This window comes from Lonchura striata, chromosome 12, assembly GCF_050655825.1.
Source record: "Lonchura striata isolate lonStrDom1 chromosome 12, ASM5065582v1, whole genome shotgun sequence".
Lineage (NCBI taxonomy): Eukaryota > Metazoa > Chordata > Aves > Passeriformes > Estrildidae > Lonchura > Lonchura striata.
In genome coordinates, this window is record NC_140714.1 from 9,901,790 (window position 1) to 9,921,120 (window position 19,331).

At 43.5% G+C, this 19,331-nt stretch overlaps 1 protein-coding gene across 2 annotated transcripts in view; it reads right to left on the reverse strand.

Annotated features, from left to right (window-relative positions):
* Positions 1 to 15,933, reverse strand: part of SLC6A6 (solute carrier family 6 member 6) — a 93,308-nt gene extending 77,375 nt beyond the window's left edge. The window contains exon 1 of one of the 2 annotated variants that reach the window (XM_021531631.4): positions 15,835 to 15,933. The gene's annotated coding sequence lies outside the window, so the exon portion shown is untranslated. The remainder of the gene's footprint in view (positions 1 to 15,834) is intronic. The other variant, XM_021531674.4, reaches the window with a different exon arrangement.
* Between the last annotated feature and the right edge of the window lie 3,398 nt (positions 15,934 to 19,331).

A 19,331-nucleotide genomic window follows, 5' to 3' on the forward strand; every position in this document is an offset into this window, starting at 1 on the left:
GTAAACATAGAGGAAGGAGTGGTCCCTGCCCTTGGGAGTTTAAAATCTAAACTTGGACAATACACTTCAAACATATGATATATCCTGCAGACTGAATTACCAAACTTCAATCAGCATTAGCCTTAACAATTAATTTATGTTGCACATATGTTCTGTATTTGGGGGCAACAGCTACAGTGGCCCCTTGACAGAAATGTGAGTGTAGATACATGCTGACCTTTTAATGGTGCACAGGGACACGGCAACAAGAAGAAGGTCAGCTGAGACCTGTGGGATGGAGTATGGCATGAGGGTGAGCATGGCAAAGAGCCACAAACTGAGTACAAAAGAGGAGATGGGGAAGTCTTGTGGCATAAGTGAAGGAGAACAACCGTATCAGAGCAAGTTTTTCAGAGCAGCTCTAGCACTAGTTGAGCACCAAAAGAAGTGGGTGCATTTCCACTTCTGAGTATCTGTCACTTATTTAGATGCCTCCTTGGCAACTGAGTTCTCCGGAAAATCTGTCTTCAGCTGTGGGTGCGGAGCACTAGACAATCTGGCCTGTTCATTTTCTCAGTATGTGGTTCATCTGTTCTAAGGAACAAGTCCTTCTGGAAATGGGAAAAAAAAAAAAAAAAGCAGAAAAAAATGTTGGAGACAGAAAAGCATGCAAGCTGCCTTGTGGGCTAATGCTCAAGAAAGGCAGAATAAGCAAAATTTCATAAACCAAATGAAGTCAAATGTCCTATAAACACTGCAGTAGTCCAGGAAAGATGGTGGACATGGGTTAAAGCACTGAGTAGGAGTCAGAAGATATGAATTGGCTGAATTGCTTCATCTCTCTGCACAAAATGTTCATATCTGACTGAAAAAAAAAAAAAAAAAAGGTGGAACATGACTATTTGACCCACTTCCCTACAGGAGGAAATTGTGAACATTAGTTAAGATCAAAACATGGCTTCAGAAGGAAGGAGCAGCCTATGGGGTTGAGGTGAGATCATCTGAGGCATTCTGACTCCAAAAAACAGAGTTGAAAACTGCACAACAGAGCATGAAGAGACCTAAAGCTGTAGAGCATAAAGTGGGACACGCTTCCATGTAGGCAGAAATCCAGCCCCCAGCTGTGGAGAGATATAAATCTCCCATTTGTTTGCCATGCCACATGATGGAGTGTGACGCAGCATTAGTGGTAGCCAGTCAACTTTTTAGTTAGAGCTCCTCAGACCTTACTGTCACCTCTGAACCCTCTGAATCAAACCAGTCACCTTTTGCATAATGAGCCTCTCTCTGCGTCACCTCCAAACTTATCCTTGCGTCTCCCTGGTGGGATGCTGTAAGAGGATTGGGTGGGCCACGAGGGAGCAACTCCATTGTGTGAGCACAAAAAGGCACGTTCATTAGTAGGCAGGCATCTTAGAACCAGTCGTGGAAAAAAAGAGAGTGGATTTGCCATTAAATCGGATATTCTTGGAGGTTTTCCTCAACACAACTCCCTCTTTAAAGCTAACCAGAAGCAATTGAGAAAAGTGCTTAGTAATTCCTGAGTTCCAGTCTCAGCTCTGACATGAACTCTGAGGCCAATATAATCCTCTTGTTTCTTACAATAAGGCCTCAATCCTCCCCTGCTGTAAATCAGCCTAACTCCATTCACACAAGTTAGTGTTACCCTTTTGGAAGATTTGGTTCAGAAATTAGGGCACCACGGGACAGGGCCATGCAGAAACACCCAGGAAAACCTGCTCCTCAGAGAAGTTTACACTCCAAACCAAGAATATATGTGCTTGTGAGCTGTCCTCATGACATTTTGGGCCCACAGGTGGTTACCTCCTGACAGGACATGTTCCTGTGAGATGCAGGTTTACGAGTGATAGCTATCTCTCATGGTAATTAACCATCTTCAATTGCTGCTGCCAGTGAAGGGAGGGAGCTTTGCAGTGCCCACTGCACAGCCATAGATTCACTCTGCAGAGGAGCTTCCAGAGACTTGCTCTGTGCAGGATCCAGTTCAAAGGGGCCAGGTCAGGAGCTGGGAATGACCCAAAATTTAAACAAGTTTCCTAGTTCACATCCATTGCCATTTTCTAGCTACATTTGCCCTCTTCTTGGTAAACAGCAAATATTTTCTTGGAATCAGTCTAATTTCTTATGCCAGGGGCAAAATAAACCCCAGCTCATCGTGGATGTGTCCTTTCCCAAGAATTACCACAAAAATGTCTGAAACCCTATAAAGGCTGTTAATGACTATAAATCTCCATAGGGCTTTTCCCCCCCTTCCTCTTCCTTCTTTTCTACTTGCTCTGATGAGCTGGTGAGTTGGGAATGGCTCTAAATACCACAATAGTCATGGCAGGACATCAAGAAAGAAAAAGGAACAGGGTTTTGAAATACTTTGTGTAAGGCTCCAAGCACTGGAATTGGTGCTTAGCTGACTGGCATGTACCACACAGCAGTCAGATGATCTCTGCAGCTTTGGGAAATAGGAGAAACTCTGGAGAAGGGTGGGGGGGAAATGGTCTCTCCCACATTGGTCTTTATTGTCTTATGGATTTTATCACAGTATTGTTCTTTATTTCCTGCTATTTATAGGCTCTCATGTTTTGTGCTGCTTTCATGTTTGTGTTATCTGCCTTCCCACGACATGCTTCACCCCAGCCCTTGCCTACAGCAGGGTCCATAAAGGCATATGGTTTGGAATGGCACATCAGGGCTCATCTTCTTTTTCCAGGTAATGAAAGCAAACTTCCCTTTTGTGAAGCACTGAGCAACCTAAGATGATGATTAAAATGATGGTGGTTGTTCTGCAAACTCTCAAGACAGGGATAGAAGAGTTTGTCACTGGGCTTTTGGTTATCAAGCAGTGGCATTCTTTAAAAGTCCCAGACACTGATGCTGGCGCTGTTTGCTCTGAAGTCCATATTTTACAATTAATTTAGACCATCAGTATAAGTCTTGGTGATAACCACTCCAAAATCTTCACCTGACTTCTTTTATAACTCTTTGTGCAAGGTAGTGCAAACAGAACGTGCTACAGGGGCTATCTCTGTCTTAATTCTCTGTGATTTAGGGATGTAACTCCATTGACCTGAGCTAGCAAAAGTGAGGTTAGTTCTGGTTTGAAACAAACACGAGTTTTCTGAAAGTCACACCTCTAATAAACTTGCTGCCTAAAAGATGGCTTCAAAAGGCCATGAGGCTAGAAATAAAAATGGGAGATGTGCAAAATAGTGCTGAAATCACTCAAGTCGATGTTTGAATCCTATCAAGATCCTTGTACCTTACCCCAAAGTATTTTCTAGGTAGCCAAAAACACCAACTCCCAGCACAAAGCAGAAACCAGGCTGCTGGTTAGGTAGGCTGATGCTGAGGGTTTTGCCCCCACCAACAATCCCTTTTGTCCACTTAGTGACAACAAGGCTCTTGCATGATTCCACAACTTGCATCACTTCTCACGTACCAAGAAGCCTGCCTTGGAAGAGTCCTCACACCTCAGTGCCAGTAACAATAGGAAAACCCCTTTGCCTAAACAGAGAGGAACAGCAAGCCCTGTTCTGGGACCCTTTCACAACACTTACCCAGCAGCAACACCTGCTATGGGTTGCTGGGGAATTTTAAAGAAAATTAAATACTTGCATAACAATGAAGCTAGGCTTGGGCAGATTTGCTGATGGAATTTTTGAGCAAATTACTCCCAATCTTTTACCTGTGAATGTGTGTAAAAGGGCCACAGAACATCATTCTTTGGTGCTGTGGAGCAGCATAAAGGCACCTGTTTGCCAAGGAGAGTTATTCTGTTTTGTTTCTCAAATTGTGTCTACTTTGGGAACATTCCTTGAAAAAAGAAGCATAATTCTGCTGTATACAATGTGAATTACAGGTTTTATTCTGACAGTGAGACAGAGGTTTCTGTAGCTGTCCTCACTCCCTGTAGCAGCTGGACTGAAAGAAGAGAATGGACAGAAATTAGAAGCATCTAGAATGGACCAGACTAAGCAAAGATAAAGCGTCATGCAAGGAGAATTAAGTGGTGACAAAGAGCATACTCATATTGGTGAATCCAGGATTCTTTTCAGGTGCTGCTAAAAAGGAAATTTATGTCGAGCCAGGAAGATCACTAAAGCACATTTCTTGTCTCCCAAGCACCAGTGAGTCCCAAAAGCTGCCATTAAAAATTTTTAGTATCCATTACAGGGAAATCATTGATTGCAAACAATGTGGGGAAAGCCATGCGAAAATTCTTTTTCAGGGTGGGATGAAAAAAATGTCAATAGGAACTCCACAACACTGGAAAACAAAGACCGAACCAACTCTCATTCCATCTGAGAACCAATTAAAAGTGTGAAACCAAAGATTTCCAGCAGAGACTGCTGCAAAAGCTTAAAAGATAGTGGCTCTGGATCAACTGCTGTAAAACATAGCCCCAGCCCTCCCAAAAAGTGCCGAGTGTCTTAATGTCCATGGGAATCAATGTGGACGGGGGTGTCACCTCTCCCAAGCCCAGCAGTTACATTCTCTTTTTGTCCTTTGTTTCAGCTGGTGAAAATCCGACTGTTTTCAGCTTGGTGTCTGGTACGAGCCAACTCCTGTTTATCTCCTGAGCCACGCTTTCCAGCGTGTCATCAGGTGCCCTCTTGGCCACCATCTAAGGAGCACTGACAGGTTGCAGTAGTTTTCCAGTCAGACTCTGAAATGGTTATTCACACGTTTATCATGGCAAGATTAGATAATTGTAATTCTTTATTGGCTGCCTTCCCAAAGGGGGCTCTGCATAAACTCCAGATGGTGTGAAATATGGCCGGCAGGATTTGAGTTAAGAAGGGACAGTATCATCCATTCTGTTAAAACTTCCACCTTGGCAACTGGCTAGACAGCAAACTGATTTCAAACCTGTCCTTTTTTCCTCTGTGCCCAGCTGAGCCCAGGTCTCTGTCAGCAATATTGTGATTCGTTATGGTCCAGAGTACATTACCCAGGCACACACTACCAGGTAAATAATTCTCTGAGGAGTCATTTCAAGAAGGTGAGGGAAGTATAAACCTGATTTCCATCTGCTCATTCATCTCGATAGCCAGTGCAAAAGCTGGGCGGGATTCTGCAATTACACCCTTTGCAAACATCACACAGTGTCAAGGATCGACGAGCTGCTCTTAATGAACTGCCTGAACCAAAACTGCAGCCTAAAGACCCCTGTTTGAGGCCACCTACCTCCAGGCTTGAGACACCAAACCATAGTCCTCCTCTGGCACAGCTGGGGACAAATGGCAATGCCAACCTTATCTTACAGGCAGCCATCTAAATGCAGCACGTCCCTAAGGCTCTTGTAATTTTTCCCTTCCAACCCCATTGTGAGGCACCAAGAGGACACCCAGACAGCAGCCAGCTCCCTGCTCCTGCTCTAGCACGTGGGACCTCATCAGAAAACACAGACTGCTGGTACGTGTTCCTGTGTGCCATCTTTCACTTTGTATAAACAGCGGCTACACAAACAATTGATAGGATAATAACTGGCTTAATACAGACCAGCACAAATAAAACCTTCCGGTGTTTTGGGCTTTTGTCTTTTTAGAACTTTCTCTTTCTGGAAGAGCATGATACGAAAGGTGTATTCCTTCCCATTTGTCTTGTTTTCATATTGAGCCCAAGAGTTAAAACCTTCCCTGATTTAGCTCATAGTGCCTAAATTCCTACAGGACTATCGTGCAAGGGATGTCTTGGGCAGGCTGTAATTAAAATCTAGTAAAGAATGATAATTTGGCTTCTTTTTATTAACTGCTCTTTACACATCAGAATGTGATTTGCTGCATAAGGGGGAGAAGGGCTGGGGACAGCTTTGCTGTGCACTGGAATGGCATGGCAAACACAGCGTGCTCTGAGCTGTTTACCTTCCCCGTCACTTCTGCAGGGAACCTGTGACCTGCCACTCATGGACGTGGATATAAAAGCTCATGCTGTTTTGGTTGGTTGTTTTTTCTGCTAGTGCAAGACAGCTGACACAGACTGTTTGCTTTGGGAAAACAACCAAACCCTTTTGTTTTGCATGAAGGGGGTGACAAAATCTGTATATAAAGAATTGCCCTGACTCTGCAAACAGCTACTGCACAAGGAAGAATGACTGGTGGTGAGCTCCAGGGCATGCTGACTGTCATTTTAGACCTACAGTGCCATGGTAATTTTAGAAATTTAGAAGCCTTGGGAAGCTGAAGACACAAAAATATTTCCCCATATGGATACAAACAAAATTTTAAGAAAAATTTCAGCAATGTGAGAGAACAGACAAAGTCAGGATGGTTTACCTGAAATAATGAGAATTTGGAGTTGAGATAAAATTATCTCTGCACCTTGTGCTATACTGTTCTGCACTTTCTATGAGACTGAGAAGTATATAGCAACTTTATGTACTGCTTTTACAAACCACGTCCTGCTGGACCAGATGTTTGGCCATTTTAACACAAGAGATATAGTGAAAAGAGCTTTGGGATGACTGCAGCCTGTATCACCCTGAGAGCAGCTTCAAGAACAGGAGCTACCACAATGTAAACCCAGCACTTTGATAAAGCCCTGTCTCAGTGCTGCCTTCAGCATGCTGCAGCCTATAAGAGATGCTGACAGACACCTCTCAGTTATCCATTAATTCCATTTCCAGGTTTCTCCAAAGCAGACTGTAAAGGTGCCAGTCCAAGTCCCACCAGTACTGAGGTACAGCCTTAGCTTAAATTTAGAATGAAATTTTTACATCTTTTAATTTTATAACAGTTCATTTTAAAGACAAATTTTATCAGTGTTTGTTCAGCTGGAGCACTTCACCAGTGGGTGTGTTCTAGGTATCTAAACAAAGGCATCTAGAGCTATTTGAAAAGTTTGTGACCCCTCTAAGGCAGGTGAAAGTCAGGGCCTGCAGGAGATTCACATCCTCTTTTAGGGACAGATGGAGCTCATGTGGGACATACAGAGGCACTGTAGTGTATCACATATGGGTAGGTGTTGCATATAGGTAAAGCCTTATAAAATAAGGGCCTTGTTACCCTTGTAAAATCATGGCTCAGGCCTCTACTTAGGCTAAGCAGAAGGGAACTGTGGGAGGGTGGCTCAGGTGGAACAGGGGTAGAGAAATGTGAGAGCCGTGAGAGCCACGCTGCGTGACTGCCACGTGTCCACATCGTGCTGTGGTGCTTGGTTGGCTTGGGCTCGTTGTGCCTTCAAACTGTGTGAACTGACAACTGGCTAACTGCTTTAAAAGGTCTGTTTTTTGCAATAAAGCCACTCTCCTTTGCACTGCCTTGGGACTCTGTGCCACTTTGCTTTGTACAGGTAGGCAACTCAACTGCCTCCTATGTGTGTCAACTCAATGTTTGTAAAGGATCTGCTCTGATTCTTTGTCTGCTGAGAATTGATCCATGAATGCATTCTGTGCATTTCAGAAAACTGTGAAAGGAGTGCTGGGAAAGGCAATGCCTGCTTATTTTACATAAAATATAACAGCTTACTTGTATTCCCTGCGAAGTCACTAGAAAGGTCTCCATGACACCAGCCACCACAGCCTTGAGCAGCAGAGAAATCCAAGCCATGATCTGCTCAAGCCTTCATGCACACAAACATCAATCCATTTAGCACATGCATATGATGCTGATAACCATCTGATGGGCCACATGACAGACTAGAAAATCAGACAGCAAACCTCACCCCAGTGTGTGACACAGAGCCCACCAGCCCAAACATGTGCCATTTCAAGCCTAGTTCTTTATCAGATGATGGCTCTCCTGATCATATAAACAGCATAATAAGTGCTGGAGCCCTCAGCTGTGAACATGAATGCTCAAATGCCAGGTGGCTTAAGCTGCAAGCGTGTAATCTCCTGTTGCTGTGTAGCTTTCAGGCATCCTTCCTCATTCTTAATTCTGGTAAATTTAGAGAGATTTGTTTCCAAAGAATACATTTTCCAGCAATTCATAACGTATCAGACATCATGAACTCTATGTACCACACTACAGCCCAGAGTGAAAGAGTTCAGATACCCCTATAGATCCACTCTTGAACAGCTGGGGAGAAGGACATTAAAAAGAGGCATGTTGTATTCTCTAGAGACCACCACTGTGACCAGAAGTGGGAATGGCTACCCAAACATCATGTTATTTGCAAGGCTGAAGAGTGAGTAGAAAAGTAAATAGATCATAGGCATTCATACAGAGCCTTTAATTAGAGAGAATGATGTGGCTCTCTGCATTGGAAAGCTGTGTCTTCATGTGGTGCAAATCAACACTGCTCTATTATGGAATTACATCAGTCTGTGCCAATGGGGATTCGGTCCAGGTATGCACATGAGGATGTCTGTCTTTACCATGGAAACACAACACCTAGGTGAGGGATCACACGAGCAGCTTAACAGCACCTGTATTAATACTTGACAGAGCAGGAAAGAAAAATGGAAACAATTGTTCTAATTGAAACTATGGGGGGTGTGTAAGTAGGGCAGAATGCACAGCAATTACCTGATTTGGAGCTAAGCCACCACACCAGCACTGCTGCTTCTGCTCTATGGAACTGCAAAGGAGCCTAAGTAAACAGGATTCTGGGGTTTTCCATCTTTGGCTAAAATGGTTGTTTACACAGAAACAGGGAACTGTGTAAAAAGACATGGTACCTGCCTAAATCTGAGGACTGAAGCAAGGCAACAAGCTGAGGAGCTGAATTGCTGCCCACACTTGCACCGAACAGCAAAGAGATATGGTGCTCCCTCACAGAGATATTTCTTGTCTGGATAGTGGATAGGCACGGTTTTGACCAGCTGGGGGAAGGAAACTTCAGGTTACTACAAATGAAATCAAGGCTCCAGAAGAGTTAACATGAACATTCTGGATTTCCTCAGACTGGAGATGCTACCAGCTCACAGTTCCCTCTCCCTGCAATCCACTTGCCACATACTACTCCTATTCCTTCCTCACAGCCATCACCAGCAGGCTCCAGGCACTGCTCCTCACTCACCACTACATCTCTCCATATCATCTGCAGAGATGCAAACCTGCCCAGAAAGCTGTTGAGAGGCTGGTCCCCAGAATCCCACACAGCAGTGAATTCCCTGGCACAGGGTGCATGAGAGGCACAAAGACAATGGTTAATAACAAAATGAGGCTCCCTGGTAGCATGGAGAGGATATAACCTGGCCTAGAGTTATTTTGGAGCATCACTTGAGAAGCAGTGATAGTGTCTACGAGATGAAGTCCTGCAGGAACAGTTCCTTTCCTGAGGAAAAGCCAATAGGCAATGGCTTTACCCAGTGATGCCATTCATGGTCCAACAAGCATGCCTTGGTCACGTAACAGAGGAACATCTTGAAGCATCTGCCCCATCACCAGTCACTGCTTTGTGACTGTGCCAGTGACTGCAGCCACAGGGGTCCAGTGCTACAGGCCCTGCACACACCCAGCACAGCTCTGAACCTGTGACCTGCAGCTTCTGCAGACCATCACAAATCCCCTGAGACATACAGCTCCCCACAGCCTTGCAGGTTGTTTTTAGTTAGACAAATTCAAATGGCTGCCACAAAAGTTTAATCTCTTTCCAGCCACGCTCACGCTGAGTGTCAATAGGAAAAAGTCCCATGAATACGCTTGATAATTACAGAGCCATGGCTGTAGCAAAGAACAAAGTATAATGCAGGCTTGAATACTCAGGAAATTGACTGCTGATATGTTTCCATTCATTGTTTTGTTCTCTGTTCTCAGTGTTATATTAAAATCTCCTACTAAGAATGAGCTTTCTTGTTTAATGGAACTTGTCAGTTAGAGGAAATCTGCTTGAGCTGTTTGATCTATTCTTTAAAATAATATTAATTGCAAATTTAGCACATGACCCTATCTTAGTTAGTTCAAAAACTAAAGCTGATATTTTCCAAAATGTATTTGTTTCCCAGAAAAATCATGGGCCATCACTTTCTCACTTGAACGCATTTACTGTCCCTTTGCCCCCCTATTCAGTCCTGCTATTCATTAGGTATGTTGATCAATTGTACCAGTCACCTGACATTGTTTTCCTGACTCTATTAGCGAAAAGTGATAGTAGTGAATAGCAAATAGTAAACATGGTGCAAATCTCTGGTCACGAGAAAATCCATGAAACCTTGCAGTCTGTGAGCATCTTTACAAAATCCTGACAACCACAATCAACTGTGACCTCACATCTATAGGAAATCACAGTGCTTCTGCTTGCCTCTCCATTAATGGAACTGGCTTGTCTATTTTTAATTCTATGTGGCTCACAGTTAAAAACTGAATTTGCATGTTTGCTATTCATCCTGATTCCCAGCATGTGCAGTCACAATAACAAATCTTAATTTCAGGCTCAGAAGCTGATGTATAGTAGAATCTGAATTTCCCAAGTCCTACAGTTCAATGGTTTCTAAATATGATGGTTTCACTTGGTTCCTTGCAGACATAAAAGAACAGTTTAGAAGAATCAGATGCAGTGCCCAGTTCAGATTATGCAAATTTGTAGGATTATTTCAATTTGCTGGTTCTGAACCTTCAATAAAAATCTGCAAAAATGATTGCATGGAGTTATTAATAGAAACAATATTTCTTTTGTGAGTGTCTTCCTGCACCTAGTTATATTGGAATGATGGAAGAAAGGGGAAATGGCTGGTTTAAGGGCTCATATAATTGGATATACACATTCTATCATCATCAGTACTTGGTCATTTAGGCTATCTCAAAAGACTTTTGGAAGTGCTGAGAAACCACTGTCCGTGTCACCATGACCACAAGTGCTGTCACTTTTAGGAATTTGACTTTACAAATGCAGAAGTGGCGCCGTGAGCCTGTTCCCTGAGAGGCAGCAGCATCAGCTCTGCAGCTGACTCCCTTTCCCCTCCATCACAGCACCTTTGGCAGGCACTGCCAATCCCCTCCCTTGTCTGGTGCCAGCAGGTTTGCTTATCCCTGTTCTCATTCGTGGAATTTGCTTCACCAGGGCCTTGCTAAGAATGTTGTGCTGGTGCAGTGCACCTCCACCAGTGCAAATTAGGGGCAGCCAGGCACCCCTACAGAGGCACCTTATTGAGGGATGTGCCTCAGCCATGGCTGCTCATGGGGAGGCTGAGCTGCCTATGCACCTTTCAGGACGTGCACCATCCTCCTGTGCTCCATCTTCCCTGCCCCTGACTAACACAGGCAGCTCAAGGTGCAGGGAATTCCTCTCAAATAAATCCATCCTCCCCCACCCTGATCCTTTCTAAAAGCAAGGGTAGAATTGAAAGAATAGAAACCCAAGGGAAAAAATCTGAAATAGGAGGTGACCTCCTTCCAACCCTCAGTGCTGGGGGCTGAGGTGTGGCCCCTCCTTGAGCTCCCTGGGTTATTCCCGCACCTTTGGCTCATTCCCTGCTGGAGCAAGGCCCTCCCATGGGCTGGTGTTTTGCATGGCCCATGAGGAGCTCTCTGCTCTGCCAGGATGGGCACTGCCATCAGCCCCTCGCAGCTCTCGGGCTGCCCTTGGCATTCGCTGGGAGCGGGGTTTGTGACAAGGAAAGGGTGGCATGGCTCAGCACGGCTGCATAAAGCTGTTGTGGGGGATGCCACCCATGAGCCAGCAGAGGAGCAGCTGCAGAAGCCCTGTTTTTCATGCCTGCCAGCAGGCAAACCCTCTCCTAGAATCCCCAGCGTGGTGCTAAAGTCCTGCTGGCTGTCACTACCTGTGCCAGCCACCCCAGGATATGGCACTGCTGCAAACACCTTTTCTCTGACGGCGTTGGCACTTCATCTGAGCCAGGATAAAGAGGGCGCGGCTGGTTTTCAAGTCTGCTTTGAGACTACAATAAGAGCTCTTTATGGGTTTAAAATTACCCTTCTGCAATACTGGCAAACCATTACCTCTTCCAGGAAAGCTGCTTTGCAGTACTGCAGGAAAGTTATCTCTCTGGTGTTGTAAGCTGCAGCAGCAGCATTGCAGTCCTGTATTCCTGACCAGAGGCTACTTCAGCAAGGGATTGAATGACTTCATGACCTTGATGGATGCACAGAGTCAGTTCAGGAGCACTCAGCTGTGCAAATGAAATGCTGGCACCTCACTGATAAGAGGGGAGAGTGCCCATGCCAGGGCAGAGGAGGGAACATGTAAGGATGAAACAGATAATGGTGGCTTGGGGTGATGGCTCCAGCTCTGAGCTTGCAGTTTTGCGGAGATAGACACCCCACCTAATTCAAGCCAGTCCCCAGAGGGAAACTCTGTGGCAGAAACAGCCAGCCTGGTTTGCCAAGGCTTCACTATAAACAAAATGTCTAATGAAGTATTTTTCTAACCATTTTCTTCTTCTAGTGCTGCTGGAGGTCAGAGCCATCCCAGACCAGTTTGCTCACCTATGGACTTCAGCTACACCAGCACAGACCCTCCATGTCTATTGGGGAGGGGTCTCCAGTCTAACATTGCTTTGAAACATCAATAAGGCAATTGTACACAGAGAGGAAAAAAAAACAGACTTCTCTGTTTCAGTGCAAGGAGAGTTCTGCTTTTGCTCTCAGCTCACTTCTTCGGTGCTCTTTGAGAGTTAGACTACAACTCAGACCTACAATTCTGCTTTAGATTTAGCTGAACCTCCATGAAATATCATATGTGCTTATGAGATTTCAGCACACGAGATAGGAAACACCTAAAGCCTGATATTGCTTTCTAAGGCTTTTTTCATCCATGAGACTTCTGTACCCTGAGCCCAAATCCTTCCCCCAGTCTGTCCTCCAACCCTAACTCTGTAGCCAAATAACATCCTCATTTTCTTTTTCCTTCTGGAGACACAGCAGCTGTTGTTTTTTGCTGCTGAATGAAGCAATATTTTACCAGCTACGGTTTCCTGATTTGCAGCTTTTGGTGGCAGCGCTGTCACAGAGTTCCCACCACCAGCCCCTGCCAGTGTCCCCCCCGCCAAATAACACTCAGGCCTTTCAGCTGGGCCAGAGCAGTTGTTCACAGCAGCAATGCTGAACAGGCACTGATCTAGTTGAAGTAAAAAGCAAAGCAAACCAAAACATATACACAAAAAAATAAAAACAAAAATCCTTTCTATTTTACAGTTTTTTTTGTTCACAGTCTTAGCCACCAGCAGTTCCTGATGTGGCTTGCTGCAGAGTCACATGAGGAGTTGTTTAGATACAACTGGGAGGGGGCTGAGCTGGAGTAAAACAGTGTGGAAAAAAGGCTGAGCTGGGAACATCTCAAGATAGAATTACTACTAAAGCTTCCCTGTCCTTAAAATATGCCAAGGTTTCTTATCTTGGACCACAACCAGGAGATCACCACAATTTTCCAGCAAACAGGCAATTCATTTCACAATTTATACATCATTACACATCGCCCATGTAACAGAGAATCAGCTCTATAGGCTCCTTTCAGGATCCTTAGACTTCAGTTTTCATATTTAAATGAATACAAGCATTCAACTGAGCTCTAAGCTATTAAAGCAAGATATCACTAATAAACTAAATAATTTCACAATAATTCATTTAATTGTCCAATTCACCTATGCCTTTAGAACAATGTTTTGGTCTAATAACACAAATAATAACACAAATAACAGCAGCACATCCCATCTTACTGAACAAAACAGTGATATACCAAAACACAGCTCGCGATACATTATCAGCAGCTGTGCAGGAGTGTGGGTGGGAAGCAGGAGGCTGCAAGAAGAGACAGATAAAGCAGCTCCTACACGCGACTTTTCCCTCTGTATTATTTGCCTTTTGCTGAAGAAGCGCAGCAAATACATTAACACATGCATGAAAAATGAGCTGAGGTAATTCCATCTATGAGCATGTGATCGGTCCTGCTGCCACAAATGTTTTCCCTCTAGGTCCATATCTGAATCTCACACGGACTGACTCACTCTGCGGCCGCACACGTCACGACTACCCGGCAGCGTCAGGCTCTCATTTGTTTCCTTTTGGAACGGGATGTTCTATAATCGCTCCAACTCCCACTCGATAGTTTATGAAATTGCAGCTCTTTCACATACTCCTTTGTTCCTGAGCAGCCAGGAGTTTTCAGTTTGTTTCTAAGGTGCTAAAAGAGGAGCAGAGCGGCCTGAGCTCAGGGATGCCTCACCCGAAGCTCTAACAGGATGTGTTTTTTGATAGAATGAAGGTGTGATGGTTCTCGGTGCACTGTAGAGTTTGTTCTTCAGGAAGACAAAGGAAGCGCAGTGCAGAACTGTTGCTTCTGGGGTTTGTCCCATAGCCAGGGAGAGACTGTCATGGACATGGGAGCTGAAGCTCTGGACATGCTGGTGGAGCCATGAAAGCAGAACCAGCTCTGCTTCAGAGTGTCTTGCTATGATGCTCAAATATGCAACACGTGTTTTTCAGCACTGATTAGTCTGACCTTCTGCTCTACAAATCCTAATCTACATCTATGTCTTATTCTGGAACAGGTAAGGGTTTCTGAAGTGAATCCCTGATGACTGTGCTTCACTTAATACCACACAGTTTCAGAGCTCAGCCTACAGGACTAAACTCATACCAGCCTCAGGTTAAAACCCCCAAGTGTCAATAGTATAGACATGGAGTTGTCAGCACCAGCTGGTTTGTTGTGCTGGATTGGTGCTCCTGTCATACCAAACTACCACTGCTTGCTACCTGTCTTTCAGAGCCCAAAGTCCTGGAGCTGTTCTATCCCACCACACAATTACAAAAGAGGAATGTGATGTGGTTCTAGAAGTGCAGCAGAAGGGAGGAAGCTGCAGTCCCCCAAGGTTCCCTGCCCACTTAAAGACCATGTTCATCAGGATACACCTGCTGAGTTTCCTGCTGTGAACATCTGACAGACAGCTGATACAAAACAGAGAGCCAAAGAATAAAAGGATGCAAAAGATGTTGGCATTTTCCTGCTTACTTTTGGGATGCTGCTATGATTCAATGCAGACTAAAATGGTTTTGTCCTCACACTGGGTGCACAGCAAAATGGATGCATTGCTATGTGGAATCCAGTGTCCCCTGCTCCAAGTACTGCTCCCCTATTTAACAAAGAGTTTTAACCAAATGGGGAGCTGACATTACTTCCTAAGGGTGTAGACATTCCTAAAAAGGAGGTCAATGACAACTTCAAGCATAGCAAAAAGAGTATTCCTATCATTCTTAAGAAAAATGTTATCACTTATTACCTGTCACTGGGAATACAATGAGAATCTTAAAAATGACTTGGAGACTATTTACTTATAATTTGCAAACTGCACATAACATTTCTTTAAGACACAAAAAGTTCACGAGGCTCCTGCCTGCAAGAGGGTGCCATAAGCATCCCTGCAGATATTTATTCTGACCTCCTCAACCTTTGTTCGAGGTTCATTCATTGGGTTTAAATAAATAAGCATTAACAAACCCAAGGCTCCAGATCTTCCACTGTCCTGCATAGAGCCAGGATCTTAAGCAAAGAGGCTTAAGTCACAATTATATTTCCTTTGACCTAGAGACAGAGCACAGCTCAGTATATCTCAGTATATCAGTATATCTCAGTTACAGAGCAAAAAGACCTTTATGGCTGTACAACCTTGTGTTCAGCCGCCTGAGAAACCTTTAGGACCTGCTGTAAAGGCAGATCACCACAGGCTGGCATTCCCTGCTTGCTGCAGACACTTTCACATGCAGCACTGGCTGAGGAGAGCAGCCAGAGCCCCAGCCCTGAATTACTTGCATCACAGCCTCAGGAATCCTCCTGGTGCTGCCTTGCCAGCCTTGGGTAATGCTGCACTGCAGGAATACAGTGCCCAGGCACTCAGAGCCAGCCCTTGAGCTTTGGTAGCCCTTGAGCCAGGACAAAAGACAATCTCTAAATGTAAGTCAATATAATCTCACAGGCATCACCTGTAACTTTACCTGCACTTACCTGGGTCGCTGTGGAGGGCAGGGCACTGTTTCCCTTGACATTCACAACGAACGCGTGCACCAGAGAATACGAGGCTCCTCGTACACAGCGTATTGTTCTGGATTTCGTATTTCTTCGGGGTTGTCTTGGCAACGAAGAGGGTTTGCCGCTAGAGGTGTGTGAAACACTGGGTAACAAAAAACATCACAACTCCCACTTGTTTCATTCCATCACGCTTTTAAACCTGACTCTTTTTCAACCTGGAACGCTCTCAGTGTGCTGTGTGTCAGGAGGGGCAGGACAGAGCAGCGCAGAATCCTCTGCCTCCCCCTTTCCCCCAACACAGTGATTTTGAAAATAACAAAAAATGACATTTTTTATTGGAAAATGATGTCTAGCCAGACACCCTTACATGCTTTTTCTCATTTTCCCCTCAAATACCTTCTTAGGGAGTAGCTCTTTGGCAGGCAATGGAACTGACAGCTCCAGAATGGATGAATGGATTTAAGCAAAATCAGGATGGAGTTTTTAATTTGTCTGCTTGTTTTAATTAATGACATTTTTAGTGATGTCAGTGAAGTCAGTGGGGTGACTGTGGACTGATTTCAGTATGACCAAGTCTGCCACTTTTCCCTAAACAAAAGTCTTTCATTTGTACAGAGAAGATATGCTGGACAGAGAATGCTAGCCCTGGTCAGCAAACTAATGGAAATGCCCCACATGCCCTTCTGACTCAGCTCCTTCCATGGACAACAGACCTTTATTTACTATGGATGAAGTCCTGGAAGTATTCTGAGAAATTTTTAAAGCATCTGTGTATGCACACAGATTCATCAACATCACCTTGCTCATTCATGTAATTTGCCTTTATTTTTACTTACTGAAGGCATTAAAAAATTAACCCAAACAGCTGTTCAGATGCCTCTATTTTTTTATGCAGCAAAGGGAAAAAGTCTGAACAGCTGTGTCAGTGGAACATATCCAGGTGGCATCCCTAAGGCAATGTTTCTACAAAGCCTGTAAGATAATGTTTTTATTATGTTAGTTATTGTATTTCTTTTTTATTACTTTGCTCTTGTTGATTCTTAAAGAGATATTAGCTACTTATTTCTTCACTGTCATCCCTCAGTGTTTGAGCTCTTTTGTAGCTCAACACAGATGTTGCAGTGATTCAGCCACCAAAGGGGAAAATCACCCTTTCAGCAGAATCCTTCTGAATCTATTCTGGGGTCTTAAAGGGGATGTAAGTCTGGGTAAGGAGCAATTTTATACATCTGGCCCTTCTATGGGGAGAAATTCAAGATGTGGCACCAAAAATTGCCTTAGGGATGCTGAAGAGCAGAGGGAATTTGTTTCCCAGGTTGTATAACTAAGTCAGCTGGGACACAGAGTTTTGTTGCAGTTCCTTGACAAGGTAGCTGGGTCATCCTCAAGGAAAGGCTAAGACTCACAATTACACAAGAGTCTGAAAGAGCAGCTGTTTGGGACTCCAGCATGTGTAGCATTGGGGATTTGGAAATTGCTGGTCAAATTCTCAGTTGGGTGATGCTGAAATCTGTATCAGGTTCACTGACAAAGACTCATGAAGAAACTCCCTTACTGAAATTCTGAATTCCTCAACCAGAATCCCAGAAATCTCCCATTCTGCATGGAGTAAATTTTAGCTTTCTAAACTCTGGTGCCCTTTCCATGCATTTACTATCACATCTCAACAATGAGAGGCTTCCAGACACCTGCTCCAAGTTCTGCATTTATTTGCACCACACTCCCTCTGTGCTCTAGGCAATCACACCATAGCCCAAACCCTGCCCAGTCATCCAGGGCTCATCTGTTTGGTGCCTTCCATATAAACCTCCTAAGAGTGGGATTCTGTTGCTACAAGGCAGCTTGCTGATTTATGGATGTGTTATTCATAAACTGATGGTTGGTATTTTCTGCCCTGACATCAGTGTTTGGATTATCAACTCTGTAGAAAAAAGTAAAAGCACTAAAGTGTCTGAAAATTGCCAGCCACATCACAGGTGTTACAGCAAATGATATTCATAATAACAGCAATGACAACTGTAGTGATAAAGCAATTTTTTGCTGTTATTATTATTTCTCTTATTCCCACAATATTTGACAAATATGGGCTCTCCTCTCCAGAGAGTTCTTGAGACTGGAAAATGTTTTCAGGAGACACAAAATGCAAAGAGAAGAGTTGCTTTTCAGCTTATAGCATAATAATAGTAGATAGCTAAATGCCTGAAATCTGCTTCTATACCACTAAGATTTTAATTATTTTTTAAATTAGCTTGAGAAACAAATTATGTAAAAATGTCTGTACAGTCCTGAGAAGGATTGTCTTCCAGGGGAAAGCTCAGCAAAATCATCCCTGAGCCTAAAGGAAAATTTCATTCTTCTCCAAATCTTTTCCTTTTGGTACATTTTCTTCATATTTAGTAGGTGGATGCAATTCCCTCTATATGTACTAAGCTTGTGTTATTACAGTTTTAGCAGATATATGTTTATTTGGAGTCTAACAAGATCATCAATCAGGAAATACCACTGCACTTCATATTATGTATTTATTTATGGTGTTAGGATGAAATTTACCTGGGTCCAGAGAACAAAATTAGGCTGTTACAGCCCTTGGTTTCATATAAGTTATTTTCCTCTCAATGCCTATGCCCTGTGGACACAAATTTATTTCTCCAATACTGGATGAAAAATCTCCCATTCTTTCACTGCCTCCAGGTAATGATGTCTATACCTTTCCTTCTGCTTCCAATTTTGTGTCCATTACTCGAATGCTTGAAAACATGAAATACAATACCATAAGTCACAGAGCAAGAAAATCTGCAGTGTGTAGGGAATATTTATTTTCCTTTCCAATCCTTTTGTAATTAAAGAAATTCTACTCAATCATTTGATATCTTCAGTGACATTATCATACTTCTGATCTTAACATTCCAGTTAAATTTTAGGGGCTGGTTAGCCATTAGAAAGAAGGAGCATTTTGCAGACAGGTTATGGGATGCAGATTTGGAAAATCTCAGTTCTCTGAAGTGTGTCACACACTAAGCAATGAAAGATGACTTTAAACAGAACATGTACTAATAAATGTAAATATGAAAGTGGAAAATTACATCACAGAATATGAGAGCTCAATGTAGTTAATCATAACAGTAATTATCTTAAGTAATACTAAAAATATCAGTGAAAATCGTTGAGAGACCTTTGTTAAGCATCCAAATGTGTTCTGATTGCTGTATTTGACAACTCTGCAAGAACCTGAGTCTTAGAGACTTGGAATCTCCATGAGATTAGATAGTATTTGCACACAAAATCCAGGAGAGAAGTTAAACGAACAAATGGCAAGTTTATCTCAAATAGAAGTGTTATAAAACCATTAAGCAAGTAAAAGTTTATTCAGTTAATTGGCTAAGGCCCAGCAAAGATTTCACAACACTATCAGCAGGGTGTTGAAACACTAAAAAAAACAACACCAACAAAAAAACCAACAAACCAACAACCCA